Source organism: Erinaceus europaeus, chromosome 2 (assembly GCF_950295315.1).
Source record: "Erinaceus europaeus chromosome 2, mEriEur2.1, whole genome shotgun sequence".
In the NCBI taxonomy this organism is placed as follows: domain Eukaryota; kingdom Metazoa; phylum Chordata; class Mammalia; order Eulipotyphla; family Erinaceidae; genus Erinaceus; species Erinaceus europaeus.
In genome coordinates, this window is record NC_080163.1 from 96,245,556 (window position 1) to 96,267,291 (window position 21,736).

A 21,736-nucleotide genomic window follows, 5' to 3' on the forward strand; every position below is an offset into this window, starting at 1 on the left:
TTATTTTCTTTTATTTTTAACAAAAGAAAGATATGAAACTACCATTGTGTAAACCATGGAACCCCACGTGTTTTTATTATATTACTGTCTCACCTGGTTTTGCAGATCTTCAATGAATAAGGCATGTGATTTGCCCCTGAACTGGAACCTGTTCCTCCTCAGTTTTTATTTCTTGTCCATGCTCCAGCCCCAGTCTTGTTTAATCTCTCAAAAATGGGGTGAGGGGATGTTAATAAGCCCTAAATTAAGCCTCAGGGCTTTCTTTGAATCTATGTATCTATATGATAAGTTTCCACTTAACATTTAGGATAGATTCTTGTAGGCATGCATTTTAAGTAAACCATATGGTGAACCGAATCTTCAAATAACATCAGCTGGAGTTTTGGGTTGTTTTTTTGTTTTTATTTATTTATTTATTTATTTATTTATTTTTTTACTTGAATGAAGTAATGTTATTCCAGAACCTATTGTTCTGAGCAGGGCTAAGAAAGATGGAAAACACATTGAGCAGAGCAAGATGAGACCTTCCATTCATAATGCTTCTATTCATACAAACAAAGGCATGTACAGTTTTAGTAACTAAAATAGGTTGTCAGATGTTTTTGACAGGAGGTGGGGAAGGGCCCACTGTCTGGGAAGTCAAAGCCATTATTTCTATGAGAGTCTGAGCTGGTTGAACCTGAGCCTTCTCCTAGAGGGGTGGTAGGCAGGTCCTTGCCTGACCTTGCGAACTTATGATGGATGGGCTTTTCTGGACTGGGAACCTTACTGCACATGCTTCCTCATTCCCACTGAACAAAGCCCATGAATTACTGTGTATGGCCAACCAAAACCCACTGCAAATACCCTGGCTTTGCTCAACTGCTCCCTTCCCCCCTGCCCTGAGGTATTTGTAATTCACCCTTAGAGAAAAAAGCCTACCTATGTATTGTGAGCTCATGACCAGACCTTATATGATAACTTTCCAGTTGTGATGAAATACTTGATAGGTCAAGATTTAACTCTGTATTGTATTTGGATTAATGATTACCTCAACCTTTCTCAAACCCTTGGATACATCTACTTGCTTGTATCCCCCAATAAATGAGTCGTCTCTGAGGCTTCTCCCCGAGGAGGAAGTCATGTGGTTGTTTTCTCTCTGCACACCCTTCCTCATCACCAGGGTCTCCCAGGATCCCCAGGGGCTGCCAGGGTCTCCACCGCCAGTGGCCAGGGAGACAGAGAGCCCAGGACAACCCACAACAGGATTGTGTTTATTTTGTCCCTCCATATAACTTATGAAATCTTAATGTTGAGTTATGTTCCAAAACTCTAACTGCCCTATTTCTCCTATGGTGGTAATATTATTTGGATCCTTAACAAAAAAAAATAATAATATTGAGCACCTAAATGTTATTGAATTTAATTTCTTGATCCACTCAACATTAATGCAAGGTAAAAACATAATTCCTATTTCATAATTGAAAAATGCAACCTATAACCTAACTAATATCAAGACAATGTTAGAATTCTGATTTGCTCTCAAAACCATTAACCTGATTTCTCTTAGCTGGAAAAATGGTAGACTCTGCCCTTGGTGAAAAAGTGACTGTCACGCTCTGAAACCCGTTAAAAAGAAACTGTAGGTTCCTTCTCTCTGATTTTTATTAAATACAAGGGCTGGCAATTCCTGTTATGATTTAATGTAACTTTTAGTTTTTTACTATCTTCAAAATGCAATGGCTATTGAATAATACAATGTCAAATTGAATATACATACTAAGGCGTAATTGTTGAATATTGAACATTCGGCTCTTTTCCCAAACAACAGCCATTAACTTGGAATTATTATAGCACAGCAAACCATGCATTCTAAGGCTTCATCTCACTATAGAGCTTCTCAAAGGCAAACATCAACTTTATGTATTTGTATGTAGAAAATTAAAATTAATAATCACATAAATTAGTCAGATTTTATCGTTTTTCTGCAAATACATATGCCATCAAAAAATTAAGCATACTTATATTATTGAATAATTGAATGTTATACAAGTACAAAATATATATAATCTTTCAAGAGAAAATATTTTCTCTTAGAGATAATCACAAAAAAGCAAATATAAAAACAAAAGCCAAAATAAGTTAAAAAAAAAAATACCTAAATTTATCTGTAACAAAACTATGAGAACCACAATGGATAAAAGAAAAGTTATGACATTCAAAGAGGTAGGTTCAAAATTGGTAAATATGGGGCTGGGGAGATAGCATAATGGTTATGAAAAGAGATTCTAATTCCTGAGGCTTCATAGTCCCAAATTCAATCCCCCTGTGGTACCATAAACCAGAATTGAGCAGTGCTCTGAGAAAACAAAATTGGTAAACAGGAACATAGAAAGAAAATGACCATAGCTGGACTTCTTTCTTGAAGTTAGGAGATATAAATTCTCCAAAGAAATTAGTACCTCCTAGAGGAGAAAACCAACAACCACTTGTTTTAAACAGTAGTAATAATAATAATTTTAGTAAGTTGCCAGGATAAAATGTTTCTGTCTGTGAATATGCAGAAAACAGTGACCTTTATGTTATATACATGCAACCACAAAAAAATGGGCATAATTTACAAAACTAGCAGAAAATAACTAAACACAAACTTAAGATATATCCTAGAGCCCTATGAATAAGTGTTATAGTACTGCAGAAGGACACAAAAAAACACTCCTGAATAAATGAAGATTCATAATGAAGATAATTCTCCATAAACACAGTTATAAATTTAAGACAATCCTACTAAAAATGGCTATATGAGTTTATTTATTGTGACTAGACAAAGTGCTTCTAGTTCATAACGGAAATAGATAAACAGAAAAACAAGGGAAAAAAAGATCTAGGTTAAAAAAAAAGAGAAGCTAACCATAGGATATAATAAAACACATAATAAAATTTGCATGAATATATATAGAGAGAGATGGCACTGAATCTAAATGAACCAAGGTAAATATGGGGATTTAATGCAAGAAAAAGTTAACATTTCAAATCAAGAGGGAAATAGTGCATTCCTCAATTAACAGTATTGGGACTTCTAATAATCTGAAGACAACAAACAAAAAAAAATGTTGCTGCTTCTTCTATCATGAGGAGATGAAAACTTACAAACATACTTTAAGAGCAGTACTGAAAACCCTCAATAAAATTATTTGGAAATGGGACAAATGCTTATCTGAATCATAGTTCATATAAAAAGAGATCTCAACAAGATTAACCATCTCAAATGTTAAAATAGAAATTATGTAAGAAATAAAAAATTCTTGAAGAACAAAGATGGAGAAAACCTCAAAGTGCTATTTAAAAAAAAGTTAATGAATAAACTGATTAAGAGGGCAGTTCACTGGGCAGAACAGATGCCTTGGCATGAAGGGGCCAGTTTAAAACACTTGCACCACCTAGCTCTAGAGCTCTCTCTCGCTCTCTCTCTCCCTCCCCCTCCCTCCCTTCCTCTCTCTGTTTCTGTCTATCTGAATGAAAAAGTTGGCCTGAGAGCAAAAAAAGTATGCACACACAAGATACCAGCTCCACAAAAGAGAAAGGCTAGTGGGACCAGGTGGTGGTGGTGCACCTGGTGGAGCACACATGTCATAAGGACCTGGGTTCAAGCCCCCTACCCACCTGCAGGGGGGAAGCTTTGCAAGTGATGAAGCTGTGCTGCAGGTGTCTTTCTCTCTCTTCCCTTCTGTTCCCTCTTCCCTCTCAATTTCTGACTGTCTCTATCTAATAAATAAGTATAATAATAATAAAGTAAAAAGAGAGAAAAGCTAGTTAACGCATGACCCTAAAAATTCTGTATGAGGGCCAAAAAAAAAAAAAAAAAGCTTACTTGGATAGCGCACTTGCGTCAACAAGGTTTATGTTCCACCCCAACATCATTGGAGAAACTTCCAGTGATATCACATTTTTCTCCTCTCCAATCTCTTTCTAGTCTCTCTTTAAAAAAAAAAAAAAGAAAAAAAGGTTTGGGGTCGGGTGGTGGTGCACCTGGTTGAATGCACATATTACAGTGCATAAGGACCCAGGTTCAAGCCCTAGTCCCCACTTGCAGGGGGAAGGCTTCATGAATGGTAAAGCAGGTCTACAGGTGTCTCTCTGTCTCACTCCCTATGGTGCCTTCACTCTCCATTTCTGACTGTCTCTATCTAATAACTAAAGATAATAAAATGTTTTTTTAAAGATATTATTTATTTATTTGTGAGAAAGAGATAGGAAGAGAGAAAAAAACAGACATCACTCTGGTACATGAGCTGCTGGTACATGTACAATACTGAAAAGTTATATAGCCTCAACTGGGGCACTTAGAAATGTCTTTCCATTTTTTAAGCTGTATGTGTATTGACTCAATTTCATTTCCATTTGCAAAACCACAAATAAACTCAGCTATGTGAAGCAACACACAAGGATATGCATCTCATTGTTTTTAATGATAAAAAAGTAGAAAAACAAATCAGGAGTTAAATTACTGTTTTCATATACTATTTAACAATTGATTTTTCTTGTTTTCTTTTTTCTTTCCTTTTTTGTTTTTCTATTATTTTGTATTTATTTTTTTATTTCCTTTTGTTGCCCTTGTTTTATTGTTGTAGTTATTATTGTTGTTGTTACTGATGTCATTGTTGTTGGATAGGACAGAGAGAAATGGAGAGAAAGGAGGGGAAGACAAAGAAGGGGAGACACTTGCAGACCTACTTCACCACCTGTGAAGCGACTTCCCTGCAGGTGGGGAGCTAGGGGCTCGAACCAGCATCCTTCTGCTGGTTCTTGCACTTTGCGCCACATGTGCTTAACCCGCTGCGCTACAGCCTGACTCCCTCTTTCCTTTTTTTTTTTTTTTGTACCAGAATTATTGCTAGGGCTCAGTGCTATCACTATGACTTCATTGCTCACAGTGGCTCTTTCTTTCTTTCTCCCTTTCCTTTTTTCTTCCTTTCTTTCTTTCTTTCCTTCTTCCTTCCTTTCTTTCCTTCTTTCTTTCAGCTTTTTTTTTTATTTCTTTCCTATTTTATTTGATAGGATGGAGAGAAATTGAAAGAGAAGGTGAAGATAGAGAGGGAGAGAGACAGAGAGATAAATACCTGCAGACCTGCTTCACTGCTCATGAAGCTTCCACCCTGAAGGTGGGAAGTGGAGGTTTGAACCGGGTCCTTGCATATGAGATCATGTATACACAAGCCAGGTGCACCACTGTCTGGTCCCCTGCTTAATGGTCTTTAAAACAGCTTTTAGTTTGACTAATGTGGAACAATGTCCAAACTTACTTTTATGGATTAAGGAGAGGGGGAGAAGAGAATGTATATGCAAAAATAAAAATGAGGGAAGGTCAATTCTGCTATGTATATTTAATAATGTAGGTATATATGAGATATGTAATTTATCCTAATTGGAAGTACTTAGAAAATAAATTTACAATATATAGGTTAATTTGCAGATAATATTCATAGACATATTAATTCACATATTCATCTTGCATTAATATTTATTAAGAATTTTTTGCCTAATTTTTTTTCTTTTTTCTTTTTTTAATTTATTTATAAAAATGAAACATTGACAAGACCATAGGATAAGAGGGGTACAACTCCACACAATTCCTACCACCAGAACTCCATATCCCCTCCCCTCCCTTGATAGCTTTCCTATTCTTTAGCCCTCTGGGAGTATGGACCCAAGGTCATTGTGGGATGCAGAAGGTGGAAAGTCTGGCTTCTGTAATTGCTTCCCCACTGAACATGGGCAATGACAGGTTGATCCACACTCCCAGCCTGTCTCTCTCTTTCCCTAGTGGGGTGGGGTGGAGTTCTGGAGAAGCAGGGCTCCAGGACATATTTGTGGGGTTGTCTATCCAGGGAAGTCTGGTTGGCATCATGCTAGCATCTGGAACCTGGTAGCTGAAAAGAGTGTTAACACATAAATCCAAACAAGTTGTTGACTAATCATGAACCTAAAAGCTGGAGTAGTGCAGGTGAAGAGTTGGGGGGAGGTCTCCATTTTGTAGATAGCTAGTAGGCATATTTTAGTTATATTCCTGTGGCTATACTAGCTTTTCTTGTTTATCCCCTGAGCCTGAACTCTGATATGCAGGTGGATCCAAGTTATTATCTGGGGAGATGATTTCATGACTGGAAAAATTTTTTATTAATATTTATTAAGTCTTTATTTATTTATTTTTTGCCTAAAGTCAAGAAGACAGGAGTCAGTAGGAATGGCAACTTCCTGTCTTACAAGGTTTAATGCAAAGAAAAGAGATCATAAGTATATAAGTGGATAAATAATAAATAATCATGTTTTTCCTTTATTGAGCATTAATATTTTATATTTGACAGTAAATACAATAGTTTGTACATGCATAACATTTCTCAGTTTTCCACATAAGATTACAACCCCCACTAGGTCCTCTGTCATCCTTTTCCAAGACCTCTACTCTCCAACCCCCCACCCCTGAGTCTTTTACTTTGGTGCAATATGTCAACTCTAGTCCAGGTTCTGCTTCACGTTTTCTCTTCTGATCTTGTTTTTCAACTTCTGCCTATGAGTGAGATTTGTTTGTTAGTTTGTGGGTTTTTTTTTTACTACTAGAACTTTACTGCTTTAGGTCAACTTTTTCAGACAAGAGACAGAAACATAATAAATAAATAAATAAATATGGCAAAGATACCACAGCACTGAAGCTTCCTGTAGTGTAGTGGGGCCTAGGCTCAAATCTGGGTCACATGGATGACATAGCAAGCATACTATTCAGGAGAACTGTATTGTTGACCCAAACATAATAGCTTATCTATATAAATTTTGAAAGTACATAAATAGACTATTTTTACAAACAGGTATTGTAGATAGCTATATTTGACTGTCCTGATATGTTTTAAAATATATATTTGCATCTACACACAATGATAAAAGATGAGGGATTAGGTTATAGTATTTATTGAGGGCCCCAACTCCATTTCTACCATATAAAAATCTATAACTGACTGGATACTAATATATTATATCCCTTGACTGTTAGAGGTTCCCGACTTTATAACCCTCTTAAAGAAAAGGAGTTTGATTGGGTGATGGAGCAAAGACCTCTCTATAAAGCATTCAAATCTACAAAATCTGTGTTAATATTGATTAATATGGAGCTCAGAATTTTTAAAATACAAATACTAGAAATGAATCGCAGGTACATATATTAGGTGGAAAACTTTGAAACTACAGCAAGGAGTTTGGTCTACTTGGAACCCCTTGAGGAAAGAGCACAGATGATGCTGTGATGAGTGTTCACGTTCACTGCCTCCATTCCATGGGTCAGGACCCTCATTTCCTTTATTCTTTTGCTTCTCCCACCTGAGAGCCTTTCATCTAAAGCCATTGCAGTCCTATGTGCAGTTATTGTTCCATGTGTGCCATGACCCCCAGATTTGTAAGGACTGCAAAATGATGTAACAGAAAGGAAACTGTTCCCCAGTGCCTACCCCCCACCCTCCCCACTCCCAACATCCTCCCAAAACAGGACTACTCACTGTCCCTCTGCCTCCCTTTCTACTTTCTAATTTTTATACTCTGGTTCCCAAGACAAGCCTCTTTTATACATTGTGTTGGGGGTGGGTGTGGGGGGCTGGTTCTAGGGGAACTGGCTGATTTGAATCTTCGGAATTTCTACACTGAAAGCATGAACACAACTAGATTATATGTCATTGCTCTTGTTAGGGAAAAAATGGCAACCAGAGAAAAAAGTTTCTAATCTCAAAACAATAGGAAGTCAAGAAAGCACTTTCTTTATGGTTGCCTGAAGCAACCTCCTAGGTTGCTTAATTCATACTCCTGTGATTGTTTATTTGCCTCCCTGGAACAGTATGGCTCAATCTTATTTAGAAGTATACTCTTCCTCCCTTAAGCTATCTCTAGATCAACTATCATGATGATACTTTATACAAATGGTTTCGTTAGAAATAAATTCTGTGTTATAAAATGTGCTCATTAGAAATCCTTTTTATGCCAGTAATGATTCTAAAATATTTTATATACCTTCTCATTGCTTTTATGAGACAGCCATATTAGAGACCTCTCACATTTGAGTCTTTAAAGTACCACAGTGTAGTTGCATTTTCTGTTTTAAAATGACAGTAGCTTTTTTATGGCATACCATATACTTTCAGATACACAAGAAAATATCTGGAGTTGTTCCTATGGGTTTTCTTTTCTACAATATTTAGTCTAGGTGACATAAAAATAACCATTTTAATTCAACATGCCCAGAATTGATCTTCCAAAGAAAATATTAAAATGACGCTAAACTCATTCAGAAACTCACAGATAAACAGAAGCAGTTGCTAAATGTCTCACAATGCAGTCTGAGATTCATTTCAATTGCCCAACAAAAGGTACCTCAGGTGTAACAGAGCATTTTCAAGTTAAATTTTTATATCCATTAGATACAAGCATAATGGCAAATCTGAATTCCTCCCAGTTGTTTCTTTATGTCTGATGGAATTTTCCTAATTCCCTGTTTAATTTTATTTTCACTTTTATAGATAGTTGTAAAGAGAACAAGGTATAACAATTTGCATAACATTTAGTACCTGTAGTAATGTCAATTTGACTTCGCATTGAAATCTTTTCCTAATACTGAAATTAAAAAAACTTTTTTTCTGGTTGCCATTTTCCCTAACATAAATGATAAAATCTAATCTAGTCTTGCTAATGCTTCCAGTTTCCAAATCCAAAAAAAAATAATAAAATACAAGTTAGCTAGTCAACCCCCAGTTCAAGAAATTTGTATACAGGGACTTACAAAAAAACCATTCCATACAGTTCTCAAATCCTTCACCAAAATCCCAATAGCAAATAGAGCTTTGGGGCAAATAAGCACATTGACTTTCCATGTGTAAAGATTTTTATATCCTACATCAAGTTTCACAACCTTTTTTTTTTTATTTACTTCTCATAGACACTGAAATTGAGAGGGGAAGGGAGACAGTAAAAGAGAGAGAGACACCTGCATCACTGCTTCACCACTTATGAATTTCCCCCCAGCAGGTGGGGACCAGAGGCTTTAACTTGGGTTGTTGTTAAAAAGGTACTCCACTACTCATTCCCAAAGTTCAGCAACCTTCAATGCAATGTCTATATAAATTGACCTCATAACCCCCTCCTCCATTCTAGCTCCATATAGACATCCACAAATTTGCATGTCATATGTTCTGACCCCTCTTAGAGAGGTGAATGTGTGGATACATAAGCATACCAGCTACAATAAGTAGCCCCCAACAATCCAGAAAAACAAAAATTGTCCACTATTTAGATTATATCATATGACCACTATTCCTGAGTACCCGTTATATATACCACTTTAAGAGTTCTTGGTTCTTTCAACCTTTCACACTTTCACATTAAGAAGCAATCATGTCACTGCTACTTTACAAAAGATAAACATGAGACTTAGAAAAGCATAGTAACCTGTCCTATGCAACCTCTTTCCACTGTTAAATGTTATGAAATATATCAACTTCTTCTCAAGACAAAATAATATGCAAAGATCATTATGAATGTTTAAGAATGCTCACAATTTTTAATGGTGACTTTTCTTCAGGTTGAACAGGTTTTAGAAGAAATAATTATAAAGAAAATATGAGACTGTGTCATTTAGGACAAAAATGTATTGAACTATAGAGATTATGCTAAGTGTAATAAGTAAAGAAGTAAAAGATAACTAGTGAATGATTTTACTCATATGTGAATATAAATATCTAACACAAAGTTTTAAAAGAAATAGTAACCAAATTATCTCTTAGATAGTTGATAACTATAGGGAAAGTAATGTGGTTATTGAAAGGCCACAGGACTTTGGTGCAGTGACTTACATACACATATATGGGCATGGTACTCTGAAATCTCATAATTTTGTAAACCATAGTTAAAGCACTAGTAATAAAAAAAAAATCTAGTAAAATAATAAAGAGTGGGCTGGGGAAACAATTTCCATGCATGGGATATAAAAGGTCCCAGGTTCAGTCTCCAGCACCACCATAAGCCAGGGCTGAGCAGTGTTCTGGTAACAAACAAAAAAATTACATTGTTATAAAAAAAATCAATACATACATATATATATATATATATATATATATATATAGAGAGAGAGAGAGAGAGAGAGAGAGAGAAAGAGAGAGAATATATACATATATAGAGAGTAAAAAAATACATTATCTATTATCTGAAGCTTAGATAACCTTTGTTTTACCAAAAGTGAAACAAAAAATGTTTTGTTATAATAACCAAAAAGTGTTTGGTTACAATAGTGCTCATCTGAAATGAGTGACTCTTACGTGATCACCATGCTTCCAAGTATCACCTTAACACTCCTAGCCACCACCACCAAACTCTCACTATTCAAAAGGTTTTGTTTTGCTTTCTGTTTTTGCTGTGTTGTGTTGTGTTGTGTTGCAGCTTGCTGGTACTTGCATGGTGGGCCTCTCAGCAGAGATAAGCCATACTGGCGTCTCATGTTAACTCTAGTGGCTAACAACAGGAAGAGACCAGGAGACAATTTGGTTGCAAACGATCCATTTATTGTACAGAAGGCAGGGTTTAAATAGCAGAAGGGAACAAAGGACATTTTTCACATGTGTCGATAAGGGTGGGCTTTTGGAAGGTCAGAACTCCCATGGTGAAGGTTCCAAGGAATGAGAAGAATTGATAGTGGTAGGGGAGAGTTCCAGAATTATTAGTGGCGATTGGATAAGAGAGTCAATTAGCTGAAGGTGTTTAGAAGGACATGTTAATTATCCCAGCAAGGGAGAAGCAGACAGAGAGGAGCCTTGAAGGAAGAGAGATAAGATAGAGGAGTTAGATTAAAGTGGAGGAGGGGTTTAAGGAAATAGGAAAGAGAGCCTTTTGGTCAAGACAGAATGGTGATATGTGGAGTATGCGTGATCAGAGCAGGTGAACTTTTGAGCAGGCAAACCATTTGGTTTATAACAAGGAAATGAGTTAAGTGTTAGGAGGTGTAGGTTCTTGTGATGCTTGGGAGATTGACAAGGGGAAACTGAGTCAGGAAAGCTTTTCCCTTCCATGCTCGACCCCTGAAAGGGAGAGACTGACAGGTGGGGTATCTTTCCAGACATCCATCTTTATGATGGGAGTTCCCCTATGCTCTTATCATGTTTTCACAATATCACAGCCACTAGGTTATTGCTGGGGCTGAGTACCTATACAACGAATCCACAGCTCCTTGTGGCATTTTTCATGTTTTTATTTTTCCTTTCTTTTTATTTGATAGGACAGACAGAAATTAAGAGGGAGAGAGAAAGGGAGACAACTGCAGCACTGCTTCACAGCTCATGAAGCTCTCCCCCTGCAAGTGGGGGCTGGAGGCTTGAACCCAAATCCTTGAAGCAAAGCCTCCAATGCTTCAGAGAATCTCTCTCTTCTGAATATCTCCTCAGGGTGTAGGTATGGGTGTGTGTATTTCATTGCTTTCCAGAAAGTCTCTTTCCTCCACAGACATGGTCCATAAAAGTTCTTAAACTTCCATTGTGTACTTCACGACTAAAGAGGGAGTTGCTACGTGACATAATCACAAGAAAAGACTTCGATATTGCCTGATCTTCAGTCATGTTCCCACCTGTGTCATTAAGAGGGTCCTATGACTGGTAGGCTAAGGAGGGGGTAAGGAGAAGCTTATGTATGAATATTTCTCTTTAAAAACAAAATGGTTCCATACAGAAAGTCATTTTTTTTATATATTCAAAGAACTGTTTTTTTTATTTATTTTATTTTTTTATTTATTCCCTTTTGTTGCCCTTGTTGTTTTAGTTATTGTTGTTGTTGTCGTTGTTGGATAGGACAGAGAGAAATGGAGAGAGGAGGGGAAGACAGAGAGGGGGAGAGAAAGAGAGACACCTGCAGACCTGCTTCACCGCCTGTGAAGCGACTCCCCTGCAGGTGGGGAGCCAGGGTTCGAACCGGGATCTTTATGCCAGTCCTTGTGCTTTGCACCATCTGTGCTTAACCCGCTGCGCTACAACCCGACTCCCAAGAACTGTTTTCTTTATAACCTGTTTGAATATTTCTCTGTTCACATAGAAAGCCACTTTTTTTAAAGCAATCAAAGAACTCTCATTTATTTTTAGCAGATGGTGAATCTACAAAATTTAAGCAGTTGGCTCAAAATCTGGAGATATATTAATTACTGGTTTAAAAAACTGCTTCTACTGTACCAGCTAAAGTGCAGAATAATGATTTAAAGGAAATGAGGGGTTACGTCTTTAGTCATAGTGTTTTACCTAGAGAAGTATTCAATATGTTCAAATCTATTCTTTCCTCTCCAAGAATCCAATTTTTTAGTAAAACAATAATTGATATAACTGTTTTCATGCCCTAGTACATACTCTAACCACTTTTTTTTTTTAAATATTTTATTTATTTTATTTTTGAGAGAGATTCAGAGAGAGAAAGACACAGAGAGAAACACCAGAACACTGCACGGCTCTGGCTTATTGTGGGGCAGGGGATTGAACTGGAACTTCAGAGACTCAGGCATGAGAGTCTCTTTGCATAACCATTATGCTATCTACCCCCACCCTCTAGCCACTGTTTAAGACTTTTTAGTGTTTCTACAACTATACATCTTTAAAATTGCCCTCTGTGAACAAGACACTCCCAGCCTTGCTGCTGTTACCCAGGCCTCCTGAAGCTCATTAAATGCAAACTAGTTGGGATACTTTCTTTACATACCAATAGAGCATTTATTTTGATAAAAATCTAAGCATATGGTGCAAGAAATGAGAGTTCTCTCACTTAGACTTATAATCAACAGATCCTCATTAAAGGCCCAAGATGCATTTTCCAATTGGTGTCTTTATTATATTTCAATTAACAGACAGGAAAGAAAGTCAGCAAAAGTAAGAATTAATTTTTTTTTCACCTGATCTCAAAGAATCATCTTAAAAGCAAGATTTCCAAGAATAAAATGAAGCAGTGATGGGTGGGAGTAGGGTGGGAGGTGTTACCTTCTGACTTTTACCCATATTTTAGATTAATTCAGACCAAAAGTTTTTATTACATCTAGCCAGCAAAGTAGTTAATAAAATATATGACTTTTCAATGCCACAAGACTAAAGCATTTTAGATAAACAATTATTTTAACCTATAGGTGAATGACAATGTGGTTTATTGTCTAGGCTTGGTAAGTTTTTCAAACAGCCTTTATGTCTAAATGATATCATACAATTAGTTATTTTCCAGTCCCAGAAATGTAATTATTTATTTACGTATAATGTGATGTATTTTTAACAGCAGCCATTTCTTCATTTTGCCAATAAGTCAGCCATAAATGAAATTTGTGAAATTACTTACTTAAAAATTAAGTAAGTACTTGAAATTTGTGGTTGGACATTCTAGAGGTTGCAAATTTTCTCTGTAAGAGCAGTTAAGTGGTCATCATTAAAATGGCTCAATTGCCTAGAGTTAATCTTACTTTATATCAATAAACCAGTAATCAATTGGCATTAACTTGACAAATATTGATAGAATGTTAACCATGTGCTTGGAATTGTCACATTATCAGGATTCCTAGGTGTTAAGCATATATTGTTCAATGAAAGATTCTGCACTTGGGGGATTTTATGTAGAGCATCAGACTGGCAAATGCAAGGCCCCAAGTTAGATCCCCAGACCAACATCTGGCAGAATGATGTTCTGGCTCACTCATTCTCTCTCTCTCTCTCTCTCTCTCTCTCTCTCTCTCTCTCTCTCTCTCTTTCTCTCCTTCTCTCTTCCCTCTCTCTCTTTCTCCCTCTCATTAACAAATCTAAATTTTCAAAAGATGATTTCTTACCATAAGAAAAGGAAAAACAGAGAGAGGGAGAGAGAGTAGCAGAGTGCAGTTCAGTTCAGGCCTATTATAGTAATGGGGGTTAAACCTGGAACCTTTGGTATATTAGGTATAAAAATCTAGTACATCCTACTAGGGAAAGAGAGAGGCAGACTGGGAGTATGGACCGACCAGTCAATGTCCATGTTCAGTGGGGAAGCAATTACAGAAGCCAGACCTTCCACCTTCTGCAACCCACAATGACCCTAGGTCCATACAGCCAGAGTGATAGAGAATGGGAAAGCTATTGGGGAGGGGATGGGATATGGAGATTGGGTGGTGGGAATTGTGTGGAGTTGTACCCCTCCTATCCTATGGTTTTGTTAATGTCTCCTTTCTTAAATAAAAAATTGTTTAAAAAATCTAGTGCATTACTTCTTAGCTATCTCTCCAGAATCTAAAAGAAAGGGGAAAAAATATGTTAAGACACAATGATCCTTTTACCTGTTTTGAAGAGGGATACAGACAAGTAACAAACATAAGAAGTAAATCAGTTGTCGATGGAGTAAATATAAATACTGTGAAAATAGACTAGAATGAGAAGGACTGAGAGTTCAGGATGAGAAGATATCTGAGGCAAGAGGATCTGGAGATAAGACTAGAAGGAAGTGAAGGAGCTAACCATGTGGAATGCTGGAAGAAAATTACAGACAAAGGGAATTAACACTGAGAACAAATACACTAATCTGGAATGCTGGACTAACAGAACTATAGCTTGAGCAGAGGGAGAGAGAGGGAAGAAGTAGGAGATAAGATTGAATCAATGATAAGTTTGGGACCTGAATGTATCTGTGTGTTTTTCTTTTTCTTTTTTTTTTTTTTTTTACAATTTAGATTACTATTTCCATACAGTAAATCATGTTCCATCTTATGCCTTTATTATCCTCCTGACAATCAATTTCTTGCTGAAACTAATTTCACATTTTGTGCTACGAGCATAATTGTATGATTTCATTCAATTTAACATTGTCTGCGTCTAAATTCCAGTTTGTGGTTGATACTGAAAAGTGATTAAAAAATAAAGCAAGCATTCAATTATTCAGTCAATTTGAACCACATTATGAAAAAATGTTCTGTGTTCATTCATGGGTAAAATAACATTGCTTTAAAATTTTTATATTGTCAAAAGAAGGCACATTATTTGTAAATCTGTAACATTTCTCCAAGACTTAGAAATTTAGATGTGACAGTGTCATTTTTTTCACAATGGCATCAAATTATACTACCACAAAAAGTCTTTTAAAAGATATAAACACATCTTTCAGAACAGAGTATTTGATAAATGCCACAATAGCTGCACTTTCCTAAGATACCATGTTACTACACTGTTACTTAAACATATCTTTCCACTGTGTCGGGATATGGATGCTTTTACTGAAAAATAAAAAGAAGAATATGATGATATCCATGGCATATAAACAGAAACAGTGGCCCAAAAGGTAGTACAGTGGCTAAAGCATTAGATTCTCAAACATGGAGTCAAGAATATTAAGGTCAAAGAATGCAAGGCATTGCTCCAGGCCTTGTCCCCATATCTTGTCATCAATTGTTACCATCCCTGTCCATCATGAAAGATTGGCTACCTTTCCCCAACTAATGAGCGTAATGTGGTCAGCTCTTTAATGAAAATTAAATGCCTAAGCCAACAAATCACTCTCTTCCATCTGCAGAGGATAAGAAAACTTCTTTACCTTAACACTTGCTTACTTTTGACTAATAGCAACTAGGTTAGATCAGATCTAAAACTACCTAACATTTTCAGTCCTCCCATTGCAAAGCCCTTTATACCTTACCAATTATCTAATTACTTTCAAATTATAGTTTTTATAAGTCATGAATAATAAAAGGAAGTAGTGGCTCCAGGAACTAACTTCATTGTATTTGGTTAAAATGTCAGAAGAAATTGGGGAAATGAAAGATTAGCAGAGAGAACTACCGCAAGTTTTCCAAAACTTTGGCACCTTAACATTAATAAAGCTTCTCCATTGCTCTTGTCATAATTTGGTCCAGGTTAGTGAATGGGGAGTAGGGCGGAGTATGCCCTGCTCCACCCAGTTTTTGTTTGTTTATTTGCTTTTATCATCACTGGGACTTCACTATGCAGGACTGGCATTCTCTGATTGGGGGGTGGGGTTGGGAAAAGGAGATATGTGGGACTGGCCGCTCTGGGTCCTGCACGCCTCCCCCGGCCTTTTGGGAGACAGAGGTCAAAGTGGCCCCTTCAGGGTCCTGGGTGAGCTCTGCATGACAAGAGCAAAGTGCTCAGAGAGACAAGGCAGTCAGTTCTGGATGAGCCTCAGTGGGGCAACTCGTTTATTGAAAGAGAAGCAAATACATATACTCATTACCCAGGTAGAAGGTCAAGGTAATCATTAACCCAAACACAGAGCAACACAATGCATAGCAGCATTTTGACCTACAAACTATTTGATCACAAGTGAGGAATAACCATACAAGGTTTGATCACAAGCTTCACAATGCATAGTTCCCCAGGGGTTAATTACAGGCACCTCAGGGGAAGGGGAGGAGAGGGGGCAGTTGAGCAAGAACGTATGTGGTGGCTTTCAAGTTAGGCCAAACACAATGTACAGTAATTCATGGCCTTTGTTTTAAGGGGAGTGGAGGGGTATGTGCAGAAAGGTAGCCCCTATCCTGAAGAAGCCATCCATCAGGAGGTCAGGGGAACTGTCCCTTATTTCCACCCCAAGAGAGAGTTGGGAGTCAACTCGCTTGGACCTCATGGAAGCAACGGCCTGGACTTTCCAGGACAGTGGGCCCCATCCTCCACCATAGATACACCACCGCACTGACACTTACTTTAATACAGTGAGGACAGGTTCAACCCTAGATTGTATACATGGTAGAACAGATAAACTATTCACATGAGCTATTTTTCTGCTCTTCTGCTCAGTTTTTTAGAGATCAAGGTCTCATTCATTTAGTGATGTCACCATTTTCTGGGATGCCATAATTTCCCTCTAGATCTTTTGTGATTCGTCAGGCTCTGAGGGTAAAAAGAAATCATGAAGGAGATAGGAAAGGAAGGTCACTCCTATGTGTTTTGGCCCAGAGATGATGTACATAACTTCCATTTACATTCCACTGGCAAAAATATATAGTCATATGATCCCACTTAAGTAGATTCATGCATCACATAGTAATTTTGGGGTCTGTGACAGACCACATATAAGACAGTGGTTACAGTAGGCTATATCATACTGTGTAGGTGTTCAGTAGGCCATACCATCTAGGATTATGTAATTATGCTCTGACATTTGCACAGTGATAAAACTATCTAATGATGCATTTCTCAGAGCTCATCTCCTTCATTAAGCTATGCATGACTGTACAAAGGAGCTGGAAAATATACCCTGGCAGTGTGCCCAGATAGAAGTGAGCATGGAAATTGGTGAGTTGTAGACTGTATCACCCTCAGCTTAATCAGATAGCTGTGTGGGAGTCATATATTTTGGTTGGTCTCTGGTAGCAGTTCACCTTTATCATCAACCACCAAATATGTCATTCCAGTTACTGCATAATAATACACTAGAAAAGCTAGCAGCATAAAAAAATCATTTTGCCAAACTTATAGATTCAGATGCAGGACAGGCATGAAGGGAAAATTGATGTCTGCTTTTTGACACACAGGGTTTCAGCCAGGGTGATTCAATAGCTAGGGGAAAAATCATTTAGAGGACACTTCATTTACCTGTCTTGCTGTTGAAACTGGCTGTCATTAGGACAGTTCAGATTGCTGATCAGAGCAGAACAGGTGGTTTTTCTAACCATCCGGACTTCCTTATAATAGGGTAAGTTTGAGGAATCAGTTTTCTTACATGGAGGCTCAGCACTACAAGAGCTGATGTGATATATATGTATATACATATGTATATATACATATGTATATGTATATATATACATATATATATATATAGTTTGTAAAAAGAAACACTGACAAGAACCATAGGATAAGAGGGGTACAACTCCACACAATTCCCACCACCAGAACTCTGTATCCCATTTCCCTCCTTTGATAGCTTTCCTATTCTTTATCCCTCTGGGAGTATGGACATAGGGTCGTTATGGGGTGCAGAAGGTGGAAGGTCTGGCTTCTGTAATTTCTTCCCTGCTGAACATGGGCATTGACAGTTCTATCCATACTCCCAGCCTGCCTCTCTCTTTCCCTAGTGGGCTCTAGGGAAGCAAGGCTCCAGGACACATTGGTGTGGTCGTCTGCCCAGAGAAGTCTGGTTGGCATCACAGTAGCATCTGGAATCTGGTGACTGAAAGAAGAGCTAATATATAAAGTCAAACAAATTGTTGACTAATCATGAACCTAAAGGCTGGATTAATGCAGATGAAGATTTGGGGGTCTCCGTTTTGCAGATAGTTAGTAGGCCTATTTTATTACAAAGAACCCATGACTATACTAGTGTTTTTGTTTTTGTTTTGTTTTGTTTTGTTTTGTTTACTGAGCCTGACATCTTATATGCAGATGGATCCAAGTTATTGTCTGGGGAAATGATGTCATGGCTGGAAAAAAGACCAGAAAGCTGGATCACGGAAGAGAGTAGCTCCCAAATATGGGAAAGGTATATAAGTATTATTGACTGTAAATCCCATCAATTTGATCTGATCTGGGGCCCATATTCAGCTTAGGAGCCTATGTGACCTCTGCATCCCTGTAGATCTGAGCTCGCATTCAGTGGTCATGAGTAGAAACATTCCAGGCTGCCCCAATTTCAGAACCCATCTTCCTCAGGTGGAAAATAGAGTATGTTGCCCAGCCTCCTTTAGGAGGATGAAACATTCTCTACTGTGATTGATCCATGTTCAGGGCAAGCCCTGTGGGGGCCCACAAAGGGGTCTATTGTATTGTTCCTGATAGAAAATCTGATGTTCTGACAGGCAGAATCTTTATTACTTTTCATGACCTCATTTAAGTCTCTTCTACTCTACTCTACTGGTGTAAAAATTCACAAGCCCTCCCAAATTAAATTCAAGGGGAGCAGACATGGATCCACATCTTATTGAAAGGGCACCTCAGTCACAATGTAGAGAAGCATTAATAGGTACTTTTGTGTCCAATCTTGGAAAATATAATCTCCCATTCACATTATCATAGAGTCAGCATCTGAAAATCAGTGTTTGAAGGGACCGTGTATCTAATAGGACAAGGGTAAATAAAACATATCCCACTTCATGTGCTCATGAATGAAATTTCACTGAAATACAGCATAATTTTTTCTTAACAGAACTGCCTGGCTTCAGGAAAAGCTACATGATTAACAAAGCTTGATACATTTGCTCCCAGACCCTTTACAGACAAAGCTTGCTAACTCAGTAAATAGAATATTGACTTGACCAACAACTGGCCAAGTGCACACATTACAGTGTGCAAGGGCCCAGATTCAAGCCCTCAGTCTCTGCTGTAGAAGGGAAGATTCATAAACTGTGAAGCAGTGTTGAAGTGTCCCCATCTATCTATCTTTCTATCCATCAGTCTACCTATTTATTTATCTATCTATGTATCCTATTTATCTTTCTACCTCCCCCTTTCCTCTTGGTTTCTCTCTGTCTCCATCCTAAATAAATAAAAGTAAATAAAACTATTGATTTAAGATGTAGGCACTGGAGATTTAGATATTCATTCTGGAGACAATCAGTATTATTGCTTTTAGGTAATTAATAAGACTCCCTAAACTGCCTTTTCCCCCTTAAATATGTAAAATAGTCTGTGTTGGGCACTTAATGAATAAGGGGTATAACACACATTGATAAATACAAATTCTTGTCATTAGAATTACCATAAAACATCATATCATATTTCTAATGTCTGTCTAAAGTAATATGCTTGTCTCCATAGTATCATCTGCTACATTATGCTGGTAATGTGTGTTTTGTACCACTTAGTCTCTTTCCTCCCATCCTTCTTTATAACTTTTTTGTTAGATTTTTCTTATGAGTTTTAGTTTTGCTATGTGCTGGCATTCTATACCTATATGAATTCACTGATCATTGTAGACTATTCATTTTTTTTTTCTAGATAAGGAATAAGCAAGACAGAAACATAAGGAGAGATACCATAGCACTGCTCCTTCATTCATGGAGCTTCCCTAGTAACATGTAGGATGTTCCCATGTGGTGCATAGGGCTTGAACACTAGCCCTTGTGCATGGTAAAGTACGTACTCAGCCAAGTGAGCTATCTCTGAGTTGCTTTTTCTTATGTTTAATCTCATATAGCACCAGCCTCTTATATACCTAGTATCTTATGTAGCACCAGCATCAAGATTAGATGTTGGTAATGTCATTTTGAATATCCACTTCCCTTACTTCTGATGGCTTGATCCAAAACATCATCTCCTCAGTTTGAAAGTAATACCACGAGTAGTCCTGAACTCTTTTAAAAAAACTGAATATTATTTTAATAATAATCTTGCTTCCACTTGAAAAGCTGCAATTCTGATTCAAAGGCAGTCTTACTGGAAGAATCATTCTTGATTGCTGAGGCGAGATTTTGTTCTGTTTAAGTTTTCAACTGATTAACTGATTGGATCAGGCCAACTCACATTATGAAGGGTAGTCTGCTTGACTTCAAATCCACCAACCATAATGTAAACCTCATGCAAAAAGGAACTGTATCCTTCTAGGGATACAACATAGGTATTGTGTTACAGTCAAGTTGATACATACAACTAACCATTACAACATCCAATTCTTTAATTTTCTTCTAGCAAAGAAAATAACTGAAAATATAATATATATGAAGCCTGAAATTGTGTTTTGATAATTATTCCATTTATAGTAAAGTGGTCCATTCTATAGAACCGTGATTAAGTAGTTGTCTGCCTGAGTGGTTAGTTATGGTACAACATGACCAACTGATGTGTGTTACTATATATAATCACAAAATATGGCCATATATCTTGAGTTGATATTTCCTAAATTTGTGTCACTAGTTTATTTTCTGTACGTAAGGAAAAAATCTAGTAGTTTCAAAGTGTAACTATGATTCTTTCCAGGTACATGCTACTAAAACTTCAGAATCTAAATGTAACTGAAAAATATCTATATCTGGGTTCCTTAATTCAGAAATTAACTTAGAAATCCCTATATTTAAAATTTAAGTTCCAATGTTATTTCCTCAAATTATTTCACAACATTTTAAGCATATGTATGTACATATGTATGTACATATATATATATATATATGAAGTCTAATCTTTTAATTTCAGTTCAATATAAAATTTATGATAAAATTTCATTAGCATGAAAAATATGACAATAGGCTGTCCATGGAAAAGTAGCTATTATCAAACTAGTATTTTGATGTAATGCTTTCATAACATTAGTAGGTTTTGTTGTTATTGTTGTTGCTTTGTTTCTTTGTTGTGCCTCCGGGATTGTTGCTGGGGTTCTGTGTCTACACTATGAATCCACTGCTCCTGGCAGCCATTTTTTCCTTTTTTTTTTTAATTAGATAGTACAAACAGAAATTGAGAGAGGAGGAGATACAGAGGGAAAGAGAAAGAGTGACTATTGTAGACCTGCTTCACTGCTTGTGAAGTGTCCCCCCTGCAGGTGGGGAGCCAGAGGCTTGAGCCCTGATTATTACATGGGCACTTGAGACTAGTGCTATATGTATTTAACCTGGCATGCCATCTTCCAGTCCCATTTGTTTGGTTTTTTACTAGAGCACTGCTTAGCTCTGGATATTGGTAGTGTGGTAGATTGAACCTTGGGTCTTGAAACCTCAAACATGAGAATCTGTTTACATAACCATAATGCTATCTTCCCTGCACTGAACTTTTGCTTTTTTGAATGTGGTTTTATTTCTTGGTTAATATTTGTAATAAATATA

The 21,736-nt window shown here is 37.1% G+C and overlaps 1 protein-coding gene across 1 annotated transcript in view; it reads left to right on the forward strand.

Moving 5' to 3' along the window:
- The window catches only part of GALNTL6 (polypeptide N-acetylgalactosaminyltransferase like 6), a 1,261,228-nt gene that overhangs the window by 1,144,786 nt on the left and 94,706 nt on the right, over nt 1-21,736 (forward strand). The window lies entirely within an intron of this gene.